Genomic DNA, 16,443 nt, shown 5'->3' on the forward strand with positions numbered 1-16,443 from the left:
CTGTGAGGTATGCCATTGCGTCACGTCTAGCACTGCCTTTGTCCATGTGTTGCACCTTACCTGTGTGTGAAGGCTGCCGCGGCCCCGTACTTCTGAGACCACAGGTGTGCAGCCCTTTCTTCAGGTGTGTGGGTGTTCAAGGGTATGTGTGATTGGTGGTGCTTGGTACTCGTGGTGGTGGTGGTGGTGGTGGTGGTGGTGGTGGTGTTTTTCTCCTCCTCCTCCTCCTCCTTTTCTTCCTCAGGTAACCATTTATTCTGTTTTTGTGTACTATTATTTTTTTTTTTACTAATCTTTCCTGCATTCCTCTTTTATATGTGTGAGTTTTTATTATTATTATTATTATTATTATCATTATTATTATTATTATTATTATTATTATTATAATTATTATTATCATTATTATTATTATTATTATCATTATTATTATTCATTTATGCTTTTTTGCTCAGTGTTCTTTTGTCTTCTTTCTGATTTTCCCATACCATCATAATAATGGTCGTCATCATCGTTGTCGTCATCATCATCATCATCATCATCAGTTACGTAGAATTAAGAAAAAAAAAGAAAGAAAAGTTAAAAGCAGTAAATGAAGGCAACAAATGCACGTGTTCTGAATCCTTGCCATAAGGAAACAAGAGAAGAAAAAGCAGTAAAACAAGGCGATTATCAAGACTACGATTTTTTCCCAGGCGACTCAAGTACCACCTCTCTAGATAACACGAGCAACTTCACTCCAAGAAGCCAAGATAAAGGAGGGAATTGAAGATTAAGAAGGTTAGATGATTTTTTTTTCTTGATCTTTTCAGAAAGGAAAGATAAAACAAGGAAGTAAAGGTAAGAAAAAGAACAGCAGGTGCTTATATTTCCGTCTTTTTCCAGTAGGAACGGGAGGTAAAGGTTGGAAGGGAAGATAAAGAGTCTGGATGCTTCTGTTTTTGTACATTGTTTTTTTCCTCGTAGCGAAGAAAAAAATAATAACTTAGTAAGGAAGGAAGATCATGGAGATAATAAATGGTGAACGAATGCTGGACGCTTACTTAATTATATTTCTCCTCATAGCGAAACAATTTTGATGATTAACTTAGCAAGAAAGGAAGATAATGGAAGTAATTGAGTCATGAGCGAATGCTAGTCTTTTATTTTCCTTACCTTTCCCTCATAACGAAGAAAAAAGACTCGTATTATTTGCCCTTTTCATCCCATAACCATTTTTCTCTCCTTTTCTCGACGATGAATACTTTGTGTGTAACTTAAAAAAAAAAAAAAGGGAAAGGTAGACGAGGGAAAAGAAACGCGAGAAAGGCTGAATTAAATTTTTTTCTCGCTTTTCGACTTTTGAGGAAGCTTATGGCGTTTTGCTGAGGATAAAGTAAAATTGCAGAAAACAGGAAAAGATAAATTAATGAAAAAGAAGGTAAGGTGAATAATGCGATGTTGATATTTTTTGTCCTTTCACCTCGTAATGAAAAGTTAATATCGTTACTAAGAAAGATAAAAGTGTACGCAGGTAGAGGTTTGGATGTGCAGGTAAATAAGAAAGGATGAAAATGGCATGAGGATTGACTAACTGACTGACTGACTGACTGACTGACTGACTGACTGTGAAAGAATGAATGACTGACTGAACGAATAAATGATTGACTGATTGACTGCATGAATGATTGATTGATTATTTTGATACTGATTGATTGCGTTAGTGAGTAAATGAGACCAAGTGAATTTGTAAGTGAGTGATTAGGTGAATGAGTAAGTGATCAATTAATTCTGTCTTCAGCGTCGCAATAACAAAGCAATAAGGCGCCGCACAGCATAATGATTTGAATTCAAATAAAAGATGATAAAACGAAATACAAATCTCTGCAGTTGAAGCCACAATATAGTTTCATAACGACAAAGTAAGAAAAGCAATTAATTAGGTGAGATTTGAACTGATGATACTGCAGTGTGTAGATGAGATATCCATTGCACCATACTCAGAGAGAGAGAGAGAGAGAGAGAGAGAGAGAGAGAGAGAGAGAGAGAGAGAGAGAGAGAGAGAGAGAGAGAGAGAGAGAGAGAGAGAGAGAGAGAGAGAGGAGGGAGTGTCACACTTGCAGCCACTCCGGCAGCCGCCTCGCCAAGTACTCGTGAACACCAGGGCCATGGATACAGCCCTAGCTCCCCTGGCCACACCGCGCTCACACACGTTCCATCCCACAGGCAGCTCACATAATCGTACGTGAAGTGATGGAACAGTTTTCTAGCCTCGTATATTTGCCCGGACGACCTGAGTGTTGCCGTGTGTGGGGCTCAGAAATTTAAAGTGTTGGCGCATGTTTGGCTCAGAGTGGTGCGCGACAGTGACACAAGTGCTGGATAATTGACTATAATTATATATATAAAGGTTAGGTTTTAAGATACGGGGGATACTCACACTACCTCCTTTAACCTGTATAACCTCCTTCCCTTATAGATAACACTGTACCTTTGAATGCATTAATAAAAGAGAGAGAGAGAGTGAATGCATTAATAGAGAGAGAGAGAGAGAGAGAGAGAGAGAGAGAGAGAGAGAGAGAGAGAGAGAGAGAGAGGGAGGGAGGGAATTATGAATATGCATAAAGACAGACGTTCCCAGCAGTTATTTATAGAGACGTGAGAACAAAATGGAAATACGCAGACACACACAACTAAAATATATCCCGTATTCTGGTGTTGCAGAGGGATAAATGGCGAAGTAATCCCAAACAACTAAGAACTATTTCCTGTTTCTTTTTTGCCTTCAGTTTTTATTCACTTATTTTATTTTAGGGTGAATCTGTGCAGTAGTTTTTGCATTTTTTAAAGAGACTGGAAGATTAAAATATGTTGGATTTTAGATGATTTACTTATTTCATGTACGAGTACTTTATTGCTCTCTCTCTCTCTCTCTCTCTCTCTCTCTCTCTCTCTCTCTCTCTCTCTCTCTCTCTCTCTCTCTCTCTCTCTCTCTCTCTCTCTCTCTCTCTCTCTCTCTCTCTCTCTCTCTCTCTCATTGCTTAAGAAGTCGACTTGCACAAGATTCTTAAGTAAATTGGAAAAGACTACAAGCAACAGGTTGAATAGGATAAAGTTAAATATAAAGAAACATAAAGGAAAGAATTAGTTTACAAGTATATACATTGATGACTGGAATAGGCTTAGTCGTGAGGTTGTTAGTGGCGAGTCAGTAGGGAGCTTTAGAAGATTAGATAAATTGATGGATAGGGATGATGGGTGGGTGTAGGTACTGTGGGGAAAAGTGTACGTGTTAAACAGTTGCTGCCGTGTTTGTCTTCTTGGCCATTCCCTTGTGTTCGTTTTTCTTTTTTTGTGTTCCCTGTATCTTTCTTCACATTTTTTCTTTTTTCTGTTTTCGTTTTCTTTCATGTTTTTTTCGTGTTTTTTTTTCGTGGTGGTGGTGGTGGTGGTCTTCTCTTCTCCTCCTCCTCCTTTTTCTTTTTCTTCTATTTTTAATTGTTGTTGTTGTTGTTGTTGTTGTTGTTGTTTGTGTGTGTGTGTGTGTGTGTGTGTGTGTGTGTGTGTGTGTGTGTTTGTAATCATCGGAGTTCGAAGTGAAGAGTTTTGTCCTACTTGACCTCTCTCTCTCTCTCTCTCTCTCTCTCTCTCTCTCTCTCTCTCTCTCTCTCTCTCTCTCTCTCTCTCTCTCTCTCTCTCTCTCTCAGCTAGTCAGCTTGATAGCCAGCAAGATAAAAGAACATTCAGATAAACAAGAGATTAAGTTAAGTGTACGAAGAAAAGAGGAGGGAAGAAGGAAAGGAGAGGGAACGGGGGAGGAGGGGAGGAAGGAGACAGGGTGGAGTGATATGAAGGAAGGGAACGAGGGAAGATTCATGGAGAGGAATAGAAGTGGTCAGAGGAGAAAGAGGAAGAAGAGGAACACAAAGGAAGAATGAACACCAGTAGACTTGTTGGTCCTTACGAAGCTGTTTGTGGAGAACGCTCTAGCTAGCGTACCTTAAGAAGAAAATAGGATTAAAGATGAGGAGGAGGAGGAGGAAGAGGAGGAGTATGAGGTGGAGATGGAAGAGGAAGAGGAGGAGGAGGAAAAGGAGGAAGAGAATTTGAGAAAATCAGGTAGGAAGTTAGAAAAAGATCGACGAATTAGGTAGTTATGAGAGAGAGAGAGAGAGAGAGAGAGAGAGAGAGAGAGAGAGAGAGAGAGAGAGAGAGAGAGAGAGAGAGAGAGAGAGAGAGAGAGAGAATCAGTCGATGAATAGTGAAGAGGTAAAGAAAAAAAGGTAGATAAAGCTATAAGAAAGGAGAAGAGGGAGGAAAGGAAGCGAAAGAAGGGAAAGGAGAAAGGATAGAGAAAAGGAGAGAAGAGATAGTGGAGGGAGGGGAAATAGAGAGTGGAGTGGAGAGAAGATAGAAACAGGGATAATGGTGGAGGGAAGTAGTGGAGAGAGAGAGAGAGAGAGAGAGAGAGAGAGAGAGAGAGAGAGAGAGAGAGAGTGAGAGTGAGAGTGTGTCAGGAAGTTCGTAATTCCCTCCATAGTACTGCCTCGTGTATTTTTTTTTCCCCTCGTGCGCAGTGTGGGTTGCCTCCTCTGCCTCCTTTCTCCAGACATTATCTCCTGCCGCAAGAGGTACAAGGGTCAAGGGAGAGAATGCCTGTCATCATCTTTATCTCCATCTCTTCTCCCTTCCCTCCTGTCTTGTCTCTCCCTCTCTTTCGTTTCCTCTTTCATGCATCCCTGTGCTTCTTTCTCCTCCTCCTTTCTGTGTCTCCTGTTTCTTCTTTTCTTCTGTTTGTTCTCCTTCCTTCTGTACGTTTAATTTTCTCTCTCTCTCTCTCTCTCTCTCTCTCTCTCTCTCTCTCTCTCTCTCTCTCTCTCTCTCTCTCTCTCTCTCTCTCTCTCTCTCTCTCTCTCTCTCTCTCTCTCTCTAAATCTGATCTTTTCTATTTATTCTATTTCTTTTCTTCTTTATCTCATTGCTTTTTTTTTCTCTATCTTCCACGATTTGTTCTTTTCCTACCTTCTTTATCCTAATCCTTTCTCCATCTTTCTTCTATGTCTCTCCTTTTTACTATTTGTTCTTTTTGGATTTTGTTCTCTCCCTCTTCTGAATCTGCGTTCTTTTCTCCTTATTTCTTCATCTCTGTCTATCATTTATCGTTCTTCACTCCGTTCTCCTCTGTCTCTCTTCTCTTGCGTCCACTGCCTTTTTTCGTTTTGTTTTCTCTGTCCTTGTTTTCTTCATTCTTTGGCTCTTAATTTCTTTTATTTTTTCCCCCCTTTTCTTTTCTTGTCTTTCCCTTTACAACCATTCTTTCATCATCCTTCATGTTTTTTTTTTACCTTTTTTTAATCTTCCTCCTCTTCTTCATTCACTAGTCTCTCTCTCTCTCTCTCTCTCTCTCTCTCTCTCTCTCTCTCTCTCTCTCTCTCTCTCTCTCTCTCTCTCTCTCTCTCTCTCTCTCTCTCTCTCTCTCACGGTTTCGTCCCCTTCCTTGCCTTCTCTATCTCAGCTCTTCCTCTCGCCCTCCTCCTTTCCTATCTTATTACGTTGTTTCTTTCTCTTTCCTTCATGTCTCCTTTTCCCTCATACCCCCTATTTTTTTTTTTTTTTTACGCTCACTGTTCTCTTGCCTTTCCTCTCCATTGCCTTCTCACACTGTCACCTTCCCTCTTACCTTTCCTTCCCACCTTCACCTCTTGTCTCCCTCCATCTCTCCCTATCTCCCTTTCTCAGCTGTCTGTCTCACCCTCAGTCCTGTCATGTTGCTCCTCCCTCTCCACCTCACCACATTTTATACCCTTCTGTGACCTATCCTCCTCCTCCTCTTCCTCTTCCTCCTCCTCCTCCTCCTCTTCCTCCTCCTCCTCCTCCTCGTATCTCAAGAGTGTAGCATTGCATTGGTCTTGCTGTTCTGTCATGTTTGTCTCTGCTTCCGTTACTTCTTTTCATCTTCAACTGTGTTTTTATGATTTTTTCTTCTTTTGTGTGTCTTCCCTCAGTCCCTCAGTCCCTCCCTCCCCCTCTCCCTCTCTCTCCCTCTTCCTCGGTAAGTACTTCACGGCGCCTGATAAGAGAGAGGACGAGATTTTTCGGTTAGTTATGCGTCTGTGCATATTAAGATAACAAAGAACACTTGAACTTCTTGAACAACGATCTGTCTCCTTCGTTGATTTGTTGACCAAGCTTAAGTGTTTTTCTTTGTGTGTGTGTGTGTGTGTGTGTGTGTGTGTGTGTGTGTGTGTGTGTGTATGTGGGTTGGGGGTTATGGGGGGGCCAGATTCAAATTGAGCAGCGTGTTGTCAAGTAAAGTGTGAGAACGTTAAATATGTATGCGTCACCAGTATAGTGTGTCATCTTTTGAAAATTTGATTATAGAGAGGACTGATTGTAGTAGTGATAATAATAATAATGATAATAATAATAATAATAATAATAATAATAATAATAGTAATAATTAATAATAATAATAATAATAATAATAATAAAGTAATAAAGTAATAATGATGATGATGATAATACTAAATCTGTTATAGGAAGAACTGGTAGTAGTAATGATAAAAAATAGTATTAATAATAACTAATAATATTGATAATGGTGAATAATAATAATAATAGCAATAATAATAATAATGATAATAATAATAATAATAATAATAATAATAATAATAACAACAGCAATAAAACAATTTTCACCCGTGGGCACCTTCAGAAAAAAAAAAAAAAACATTGGAAATACATTGATATGCAACTTGTGTAACTGTACTGGAAGAGGAGAGTACAATCTTCAATTTTAAAAGAATAGTTTGCAATAATCTTGGTGGGGTCATTTAATATGTTGTGTTTTTATAATTTTATTATTTTCGAAGTTTGTGTTTTGATAATTTAAGATAAGGGTAGCTGCAAGAAGCCACACGCCCTACACGTGGCAGTTCCTGTATACAAGTTGCCACGCAGCCTACACGTGGTAGTCTCTGTATACAAGTTGCCACGCAGCCTACACGTGGCAGTCCCTGTATAAGACATTACTTACGTATTATCCCCTCTCTCATCCCTATCCTAACGCTTATCTGATCTTTTAATCTAACCCTTTTAAGGCCTCTGGACTAACAGCCTCATTACTAAGTCCATTCTAGTCATGAACTACCACTCTATCTGAGAACCAATTTTTTCTTGTATTTACTTATTTTCCTCATTATAATTTTATGAAACGAGTAATAAGTTTTGTAGATGTCCTTTTCCTGGTCTTGTATTCCTGGTATTATGACAGTGGTAAGGTTCTTATTTATGTATTTATGTATTTATTTATTTGATTATTATTTGTCTACTTGATTTTTATTTCTTTTTTGTTTCGAGAACGGACAATTTCTCTTATATTCTTTCTTATATTCTTATGTTTATAGTTTTGTCTTGGAATTAGTGGCAAACCTCTTAAATCTTTAGTATAATTAACATGGCGTGTTTTATTGTTTTTTAGTGTTCATGCTTTAAATCCATACGTGATGAATTTTACCTTGGGTGTTTGATGACGAGCTGACAAAATATTCTAGATTAATGAATTGTGTGGCTATTACATGTATTCGTGTATAATTATGAAATTTGTTGTGAATACATTATATAGTTATTTATGTGTGTGTGTGTATGTGTGTGTGTGTTAACAGTTCACGCTATTTACACGTGGGAGTATTAATAGTGTGGTGATAATGTGTGTTGATTTAACTGTTCCTAGGACTTGTTTTGTGATTTACTTGTATTGGTATTTTTCTAACTTTTGAAGCGTCGTTGTTTATACAGTAGAGGTTAAAAGATAAGGATTCATGAGAAAGAGAGAGAGAGAGAGAGAGAGAGAGAGAGAGAGAGAGAGAGAGAGAGAGAGAGAGAGAGAGAGAGAGAGAGAGAGAGAGAGAGAATAATCATAATGTACCCAATCTCTCTCTCTCTCTCTCTCTCTCTCTCTCTCTCTCTCTCTCTCTCTCTCTCTCTCTCTCTCTCTCATGGCCCATTATCTTTTAATCGCTACTGTATAAACAGTGGCGCTTCCAAACAAAGGAACAGATTATTACAAACAATGCACAAAAAATGTGTTACATTAACTGTTAAGTCAAGTGCCGAGTAGTAGTAGTAGTAGCAGCAGCAGTAGTAGTAGTAGTAGTAGTAGTAGTAGTGGTGGTGGTGGTGGTGGTAGTGGTAATAGTAGTAGTGCTGATGATGGTGGGCGTTATGGTAGTAGTAGTAATAATAGTACTAGTGATAGTGGTGAAGAGTGGTGGTAATAGTAGTAGTGCTAATGGTGATAGGGGTAGTAGTAGTAGTAGTATAAGTAGTAGTAATAGTGCTAGTAGTGGTGGGGGTGTCGGTAATAGTAGTAGTGCTAATGGGGTTGGGGTTGGTGATAGTAGTAGTAGTAGTAATTAAATAATAATGCACTTTTTTCTCTTTCAGCATTATTTTATTTTTACATTAGTATTTCTTAATTACCACCATTATTATTATTATTATTATTATTATTATTATTATTATTATTATTATTATTATTATTATTATTATTATTATTATATTATTATTACTACTACTACTACTACTACTACTACTACTACTACTACTACTATTACATTATTACCTTTACTAATGAAGTGCGTAGTAAGCTATCAGTGTGATCTTGAGCCTCGTAATACGCAGGTAGTTGTGATCCTTACCGCCTACTTTCTCTTGCCTGAGGGTCAGCGGATGTCAACCTTTCTCACTCCTAGAGAGAGAGAGGGAGAGGGAGAGGGAGAGGTGTTTTTTATGATCTGCTACCGTTATGCTGTGTTGCCTCCATGATGTGCTTGTTTTTGTTAATGTGTTACCTTCATTGTGCCTTACCTGTGTTGGTACTGTGATGTGTGATTCCCGTTACTTTGTGTTGGCTGGTGATGTTCTTGTGTTGTTTGTGTTGCTGATTTAGTGTGTGTTATCGTAGTTTGCGTTGCTTGTGTGTGTTGCTAGATTAGTTTGTTCTGTTGCTTTTGTGTTGGTGTTCTGGTGTGTTGCTGGTGTTGTCTGTGGTGGTGTTTTTGATATCTTGGTGTGCATTGGTGGCTTAGTGTTGCTGTTATATTGTTATCATAGTTATGTTGCTGTTATTGTGTATTTACTGTGTGTGTGTGTGTGTGTGTGGTGTGTGTGTGTGTGTGTGGTGTGTGTTGTGTGTGTGTGTGTGTGTTTGTGTGTGTGTTGCTGTTGTGTTGTTACCGTTTTGCTGGTTAAGTTGCCATTATGTTGTGTTTTCATCGTAGTGTGTTGACGTTATGCTGTATGTTGCCTGTTCCTTTGCTGTTACTTGTATTGTGTTGCAATTATTGTGTTATCAAGGTTTGTTTTGCTGTTAATGTTATTGTGTAGGCTGCTAGTGTATTGTTACCGTGTGTGTGTTGCTTCTATAATTATTTTTTTTTTGTTAGGATGTATTATAATGTGTGTTGTTTTCATTAGTGTCTCTAGCTATTTAAAACTTGAGGAATTAAGTCAGTTTTATCACGTTTTCCAGTGTGTTAATTTCCTCTGTTACATAATCTATTTTTGCTATAAACACTATTATTTGTGGAGAAAATACACGGTGCTAGACTTGAAATAGTAACTGTAGCCTTGAGCGATCGAAGCTAAATGAAACTACTGGTTGGTGCTCAGGTCGTGATGGTAAAGTGTTGCTGGCAAGGTGTGTTGCTGTGTGGGGTGTTCGTTGCGTGTTTTCTGGCTGTGAATTCTTTTTTGTATTTCTAGATTTATTGTCTTTTTTTTTTTCATGGTGGTGGTGGGTGGTGGTGGTAGAATATTTGTCCGTATGCTCAGACTTAACAAAAAAACAATGGAGCACATCTCTCGCACAGTGTCACAGTGTATACAGTTTAACTAAAAAAATATCATTGACATGTAAAGTCCACGTAACAACAAAATAATGAAAAATAATCAGCGCATTTTATATATATAAATATATATATATTATATATATATATATATATATATATATATATATATATATATATATATATATATATATATATATATATATAATATATATATATATATATATATATATATATATATATATATAAATTTAGAAAAATTACTTGTATACAAAATACATCATCATGTATGCACATCTGTGGTTACATCCAAACATTGTACACGTATTTTCAAACACTTACAGGCGAGAGAGGAGAGAGAGAGAGAGAGAGAGAGAGAGAGAGAGAGAGAGAGAGAGAGAGTGAGAGAGAGAGGAGAGAGAGAGAGAGGAGAGAGACTGCGACTGCATTGCCTGCTATTTTCCTTCTTCATCCCTCCCCCTCCTTGCACCCTTCCTTGACCACCTGTTCCTTCCTACTTACTGTGAGTGTTACCAAGTGTTCTTCCTCACTCTCACATGGACCTCTTCCCTCCTCGCGTCACCTGCTCGAAAGGGGAAAAAATAATAGATAAATAAATAAATATATAAGATAACATTAAATAATTTATTAAATAGGATAAATAAAATCTGGTGAAATAAAAAGACCACTTGAAATTGTTACATGTCGACATGAATTGACCATGAATAAAACTCGTATCATTTGACTTTTACTCGAGTTTTCCATGGTCGATTCGTGGTTCCATCGTTTTGAAACACCTATTCATACACTTAATAGGAGAGGTGAAGGAAAAACAAAAAAAGAGAGAAAAAAAAATCTCAGGCTGAAGTTAAACATATGGTAGTGTGTATGGTGCTATATTTGATATGTGCAGTATTGTATAGTAAGTACTCTGCTTCAACTTGTATTTTTCCGTTTTTTTTTCTCCCGTGTCAGTTTTTATTACGCCATCTCTTTGTCCCGGTGAATTTGTTATGTGGTGTGACCTCTTCTATGATACACGTTTTGGGTAATGTTACTCAGCGTATTTTGTGTTGTCAGTGTTGTCTGCTTACGTGTGTGTGTGTGTGTGTGTGTGTGTGTGTGTGTGTGTGTGTGTGTTAATGTGTGTGTGTGTTTGTTTCAGCTGCGTACCTGTGTTGTCTTGTCTGTGTTTGTTTATTTCCCACCTGCCACTTCCGTCCTGCGTTCTGAGTGTTGCCGCCCACCAGGACTTGGGTTGACCTTTCGTGAGTGCGATGTGTTTTTGTTTCTGGCCCAGGATTCTACGCACTTACAACCACCACCACCACCACCACCACCACCTCCACCACCTTTTCCTTCTCCTCCTCTTCATTTATAGTTGTCATATATTTGAGGCAGAAACTCTCCCTCCTCCTCCTCCTCCTCCTCCTCCTCCTCCTCCTCCTCCTCCTGTAAGTGCTGAAGCTACATTTTCATATTTATTGTTTTCTTGCTTTCTTTTTCATTCGTTTTGCTTGTCAGGTATTACAATTGTTTAACTGATCAGTGTATTCATGACGTTTGTGTGTTACCATGTGCCGTGTTGGTTGTGGTGTGTTTGTATCGTTAAGTGGATAGTTTTCCTATCTTGTTATAGTGCGTGTGATGTTCAAGGATTCGAAGTTAATTTTTTCCCCAATTTTCTCCCTCTTTTTACTTCATTTCCTCGTTTGTTCTTGTTGTCTTGTCTTCTTTCCCTGCTTGGTCTCCTTCATTTCTTTCTTTCTTTTGTTCGTACTCTTCCTTTCGATTCTTATTTCTTTCCTTCTTTCTTTCCTTCCACATACCTTTCTTCGTTCCAGCCATCTATCCAGCCATGCGTTTATTTATATTTTGTTCGTTCGTTCGTTCGTTTATTTGTCCCTTCCTTCCCTCCCTCCGTCCTTCTCTCTTTCCCTTCCCTTCACTCCCCTTTCTAGTTTTCCTCTCCTCTCCTCTTCCGTTCTCTTTCCTTTTCCCTTTTCTATTTTTCCCTTCACGTCCTTCCTTCCTCCCACCTCCTATTCCCTTCCCTTCTTCTCCCATCCCCTCGTCTTTTTTTTTTTCTCATCCTTTCCCCTTCCTTTCCATTCCATTCCTCCACTCCCCTCCCCTCCCTTCCCTTCCCCTCTTCCTCCTGCCCTTCGTCTTTCCCTAGTCACGCCTACACGAACCTTGGACATTTTTAACATAGCCAATCTACACCAGAAAAGAAAAAAAGAAAAGTAAAAAAAAATTTCACACCATCACACTTAAACTAACGCAAGTCCACGTGTTCTATATAAATCTGAGGCGCATTACTGTACGTGTCTCCGGTGCCCTGTGTGTCCTCCCCTGCGTCCTCTTGCTGCGGGTATGTAGGCCAGGTGCAGGTGGAGGTTAAGGTGACCCGTGCGTAGTGCTTTTAATACTTGGTGGCGTGTGTTTGTGTGTGTGTTTGAGGGTGGTGGTGGTGGTGGTGGGTGGGATGAGCGGTTGGGAATGTTTGTGTTGTGGGGGGGAGGGGGGAAAGAGAGAGAGAGAGAGAGAGAGAGAGAGAGAGAGAGAGAGAGAGAGAGAGAGAGAGAGAGAGAGAGAGAGAGAGAGAGAGAGAGAGAGAGAGAATAACTTAAGCGAGTGATGTAGGAGATCAAAAAAAAAAAGGAGGAGCAGGAGAAGGGAGGAAGAAGAGGAGCAGGGGGAGAAGTAAGATAAAGGAAGAGCTGAAGCAACAGGAGGAGGAAGAGCAAGGAAGAGGAAGAGGAGCAGAAGGGAGGAGGAGGAAGAGGAGCAGAAGGGAGGAGACAGCCAGAACGGAGGAGCATCGGAGAACTCTGTTATTTAATGGCTTATTACTTAGCGTGTTAGTGAGTCATATATCCTGCTTAAGTTTGTTCTTGTGAGTGGTGAGAACATTGTTTATTGATCCTGGTGGTTAAGACTTCAGTGACGCCTTCTTCTGGGTGACGTGTGTGTGTGTGTGTGCGTGCGTGTTGGTGCGAGTTGTCCCGAGTTCGTCTAAGCTGTCAGTAATTATTTAAGTTCTTCTCAGTTATTTATTTTTGTTCAATTTTTTTTTCTAAGCTGCTGCTCGACTTGATTGGTTTGTTAGTGTTTATTTGTGTATTCATTTGCTTTTTCTTTACTTGTTTAGTTTGATTGTACTTGCTGCTCTTTTCTTTTTATTTGTTCGAGTTTGCTTTCATTCTTTTCTTTTTTTCCTTCTTTCCTTCTATCTATCTATCCATCTATCCATCCATCCCTCAATCCACCAATTTATTCTTCCTTCCTTCCTTCTTGACTTCCTTTCTTTCATTTTTTTATTCCACCTATCCACCCATCCTTCTTTCATTCCTTCCTTCCTTTTTAACTTTTTTTTACCTTCTTTCTTTTTTTTCAAACTCCTGTCTTACATAATTCCTTCTTGCCTGCCTTCCTTTCTTCCAACTTTTTATTTTCTCTTCCAGCTTCCTTCCTTCCTTCCTTCCTTTTTTCCTTCTTTCTTTTCCTTCAGTGTTACTTATAATAACACTTGCTATCCCTCTGTCCCCTTTACGAGCTGCATATCTCGTATCATTACCTGCCATCCTCGTTGTCCTGTTGACCGATATTACTCTCTTCATAAATAGCATCCTTGTATTGATCTGCCCTGGTCGTCATGTTTGCCTTGTTGCTACGTTGAAGGACTGGCCCCATTGCCCTGCCGCCCTTGTGTAACGTGTCATGTGTTGTTGAGTGATATCTTCCGTCTTATAGAATATCTTTAGTATATCTTTCTTATCGTTTTATGTGTGTGTTTTTTTTTCGTTTTTGTTGCTAGGTTTGTTTTTCGTTGTTGTTGTTGTTGTCTTTTGTGTTTTAGTGGATGTGGTTCTGTGTTGGTGTGTTCTTTTTTTATTTTGTTGTTTTATGTGTTTGTGTTAGTGTATTTTCACCGTGTTCTTTTCCTTTTGTTGTGTTTTATGTGGTTCTCTATTGACATGTTTACTTTTTTTTTCTTGTGGCTTTTTTTTTAAGTATTTCCATATTGGTGTTCTTTTTTTTCCTTTTGTTTCCTTTCGTTTCGTTTCGTTTTCACTTATTTTTTTGTTTCGTTTCGTTTCATTTCGTTTCCTTTTCTTTTTTCATAATTTTTCTTTCATTCTTTCTTTTAATTTCCATTTCGTCATTTATGCGATTTTATGCTGCTAAATTAACTCCCCATTCAGCATTCATTTATTTATTCTCTCTCCTGTTGCGTATGGTTCCCTGTTGCCATGTTGCCTCTGTTCTCTTATTTTTCCCCTCTCGTCGTTTGCGTTCTTATATTTTGGCATGTTGACCCCTTAATTAATATAATAGATGCGTATAATAGTGTTTTTTTTTCTATGTCATGTTGCCCTTGTTTAATTTTTTCCCTTATCGTCAGGTGTTTTTTTTTCTTGTTGCTAAGATCGATTGCATATCCTGTATACTGTTATTTGTTCTTTTTGGTAATGTGTGTGTGTGTGTGTTTATGTGTTGCTATGTTGCCGCTTAGTTTAGTTTTTCTTTTTTTTTTTTTCCTTGCTGTCAGGTACGTTTTGTTGTTGTTGTTGTTGTTGCTAAGATCGATTACATATCCTGTGTACTCTTACTTGTTCTGTATGGTAGTGTGTGTGTGTGTGTGTGTGTGTGTGTGTGTGTGTGTGTGTGTGTGTGTGTGTGTGTGTGTGTGTGTTTTATACGTTGCGATGTTGTCCTCTTCTTCTGGTATCCTTTTTTCTATTGTTATATTGTACGGTTTTGTTCTAGTATCCTTTTTTTTTTTTTTTTGCTATGTTGTACGGTTTTCTGTGTTTCGCTACCCTGCTCTGACAACTTGCCTTGGTTCAATATTCCAGCGCTGTCACGTAAGGCTATAGTTTTTTTTTTTTTTGCCAACATAGTAACGAAGCCACGTATTGTTTTTCTTCCTATTTTCTATTTACATCACTACGACGTAACGAGTATGGCGTTACGTCATGCCGTTATAATATATCTCGTCTTTCCCGTTGTTTGTGCCTTCTATTATACTTCATGTTTTGTAATTTTACACCACCATCACCACATTTATCAGCGTTACTTTATGGTGTTACTTGCTCCTCCCGTTACTTACCTCCGTCCTTTCTCTATTACGTGTCTTTCTTCCCTTTGTGTCTCCTTTCCCTTCCCTTCCTCATTCACGCCTCCTTCCCCTTATTCGCCTCATTCACGTGTGCTACTTCCCCTTTTTTTTAAGTCCTGTCCACACTGTCGGCCAGTGCTCGACGGGGAGCTGCTGAGTGTTTTTCTCTTCCTTCTCTATCAGTGTCCCCAGATAAAGCAACTCCCAGTAAGTTGCACGCTGTAGGACAGAGCCTGGCATGCTGTGCCTTTATCGGATAGAGTGTGGTGGGCATGTCCATTGTGTTCCTCACACTGCTGGGTACGTGGTTAAGTTGGACAGCTCACGTCGTTCAGTAACTGGCAGCAGACCAAGGGACTAGCCCGTCAAGGATACGGTGTTTCTAATGTGTTTCACTCCTGACAGATGGTGAGGACAAGCCATTCTATCGGTCTGAGAGTGTTACCCCACAGGTTTGCTTCCCATGACCACTGTTGACACGCAGATGGGCAAGACGCGTCATTCCGTCCACTTTGTTGTGGTTTCCCACCTTATAACGTCATCTCCGTCCATGTTGGCAAGTCTCCCTTCAAACTTGTGTGTTGCGATGGGATTAGATAACTGTGTGTGTGTGTGTGTGTGTGTGTGTGTGTTGGGCGCTGTCTGATTGTGTAGATTGGCCTGAACGTGCCCGCCTTGCCCTTACTCACCCATGTCTCCTTCCTTTGCTTGCCTCAGCCTCGTCTCCTTCCTCTTACCCTCATCCTCGCCTCTTTTCACTTCATTTTCGTCTCCTTCCCTTGCTCAGCCTCGTCTCCCCCGCCTTGCTTGCCCCAGCCTCGTCTCCTTCCTCTTACTTCAGCCTCGTCTCCTTTCCTTGCTTTCCTCAGCCTCGGCTCCCTTTACCTCATCCTCGTTTCCTCCCCATTGCTTACCTTATTCTCCTCTCCTCCCCTTATTTCCTTCAGCCTTGTCTCCTGCTTCCTCCGAGTCGCCTCCGTCTTTCCTTGGTCTCGTATCTTTAATGCCGCGGTGTCGCCTGAGTAGCCTCGCCGCCTTATGCGATGCTGTTGGTGTTGTGCGGTGTTTGCATTGTATAGTTCCGTAAGCAGCACTGCTCCTCGCCTCCTCCTTTAGGGTTGTTATGTTGTGCTTGAAAACGTTCATGACCTCTTTGTTCATTATTTTGTTTTCTCCTTATGCGTTGCTTTAGACTATATAGTGTAGCTCTTCATAAACAGCATAAGAAAGGGACAACAGGTCTGCTGGGATTTGTTATTCCTTTGTGTTCATATTCACGTTTTCAGAGAGAGAGAGAGAGAGAGAGAGAGAGAGAGAGAGAGAGAGAGAGAGAGAGAGAGAGAGAGAGAGAGAGAGAGAGAGAGAGAGAGAGAGAGAGAGAGAGAGAGAGAGAGAGAGTTGTCAGCATGTATATTCTTTTTTCCTGTTTTGTGTTGGTTTTCACGTGTAAGGTGAGGCGGGACTTCACCTGCCGCCTCACCTGTGTGCGGCGTA

General features: G+C 39.7%; 1 long non-coding RNA gene across 2 annotated transcripts in view; it reads left to right on the forward strand.

Moving 5' to 3' along the window:
* LOC135105826 (uncharacterized) overlaps positions 1–16,443 on the forward strand; it is a 137,326-nt gene that overhangs the window by 75,810 nt on the left and 45,073 nt on the right. The gene's annotated exons all lie outside the window — the stretch shown is intronic.

This window comes from Scylla paramamosain, chromosome 12, assembly GCF_035594125.1.
Source record: "Scylla paramamosain isolate STU-SP2022 chromosome 12, ASM3559412v1, whole genome shotgun sequence".
Lineage (NCBI taxonomy): Eukaryota > Metazoa > Arthropoda > Malacostraca > Decapoda > Portunidae > Scylla > Scylla paramamosain.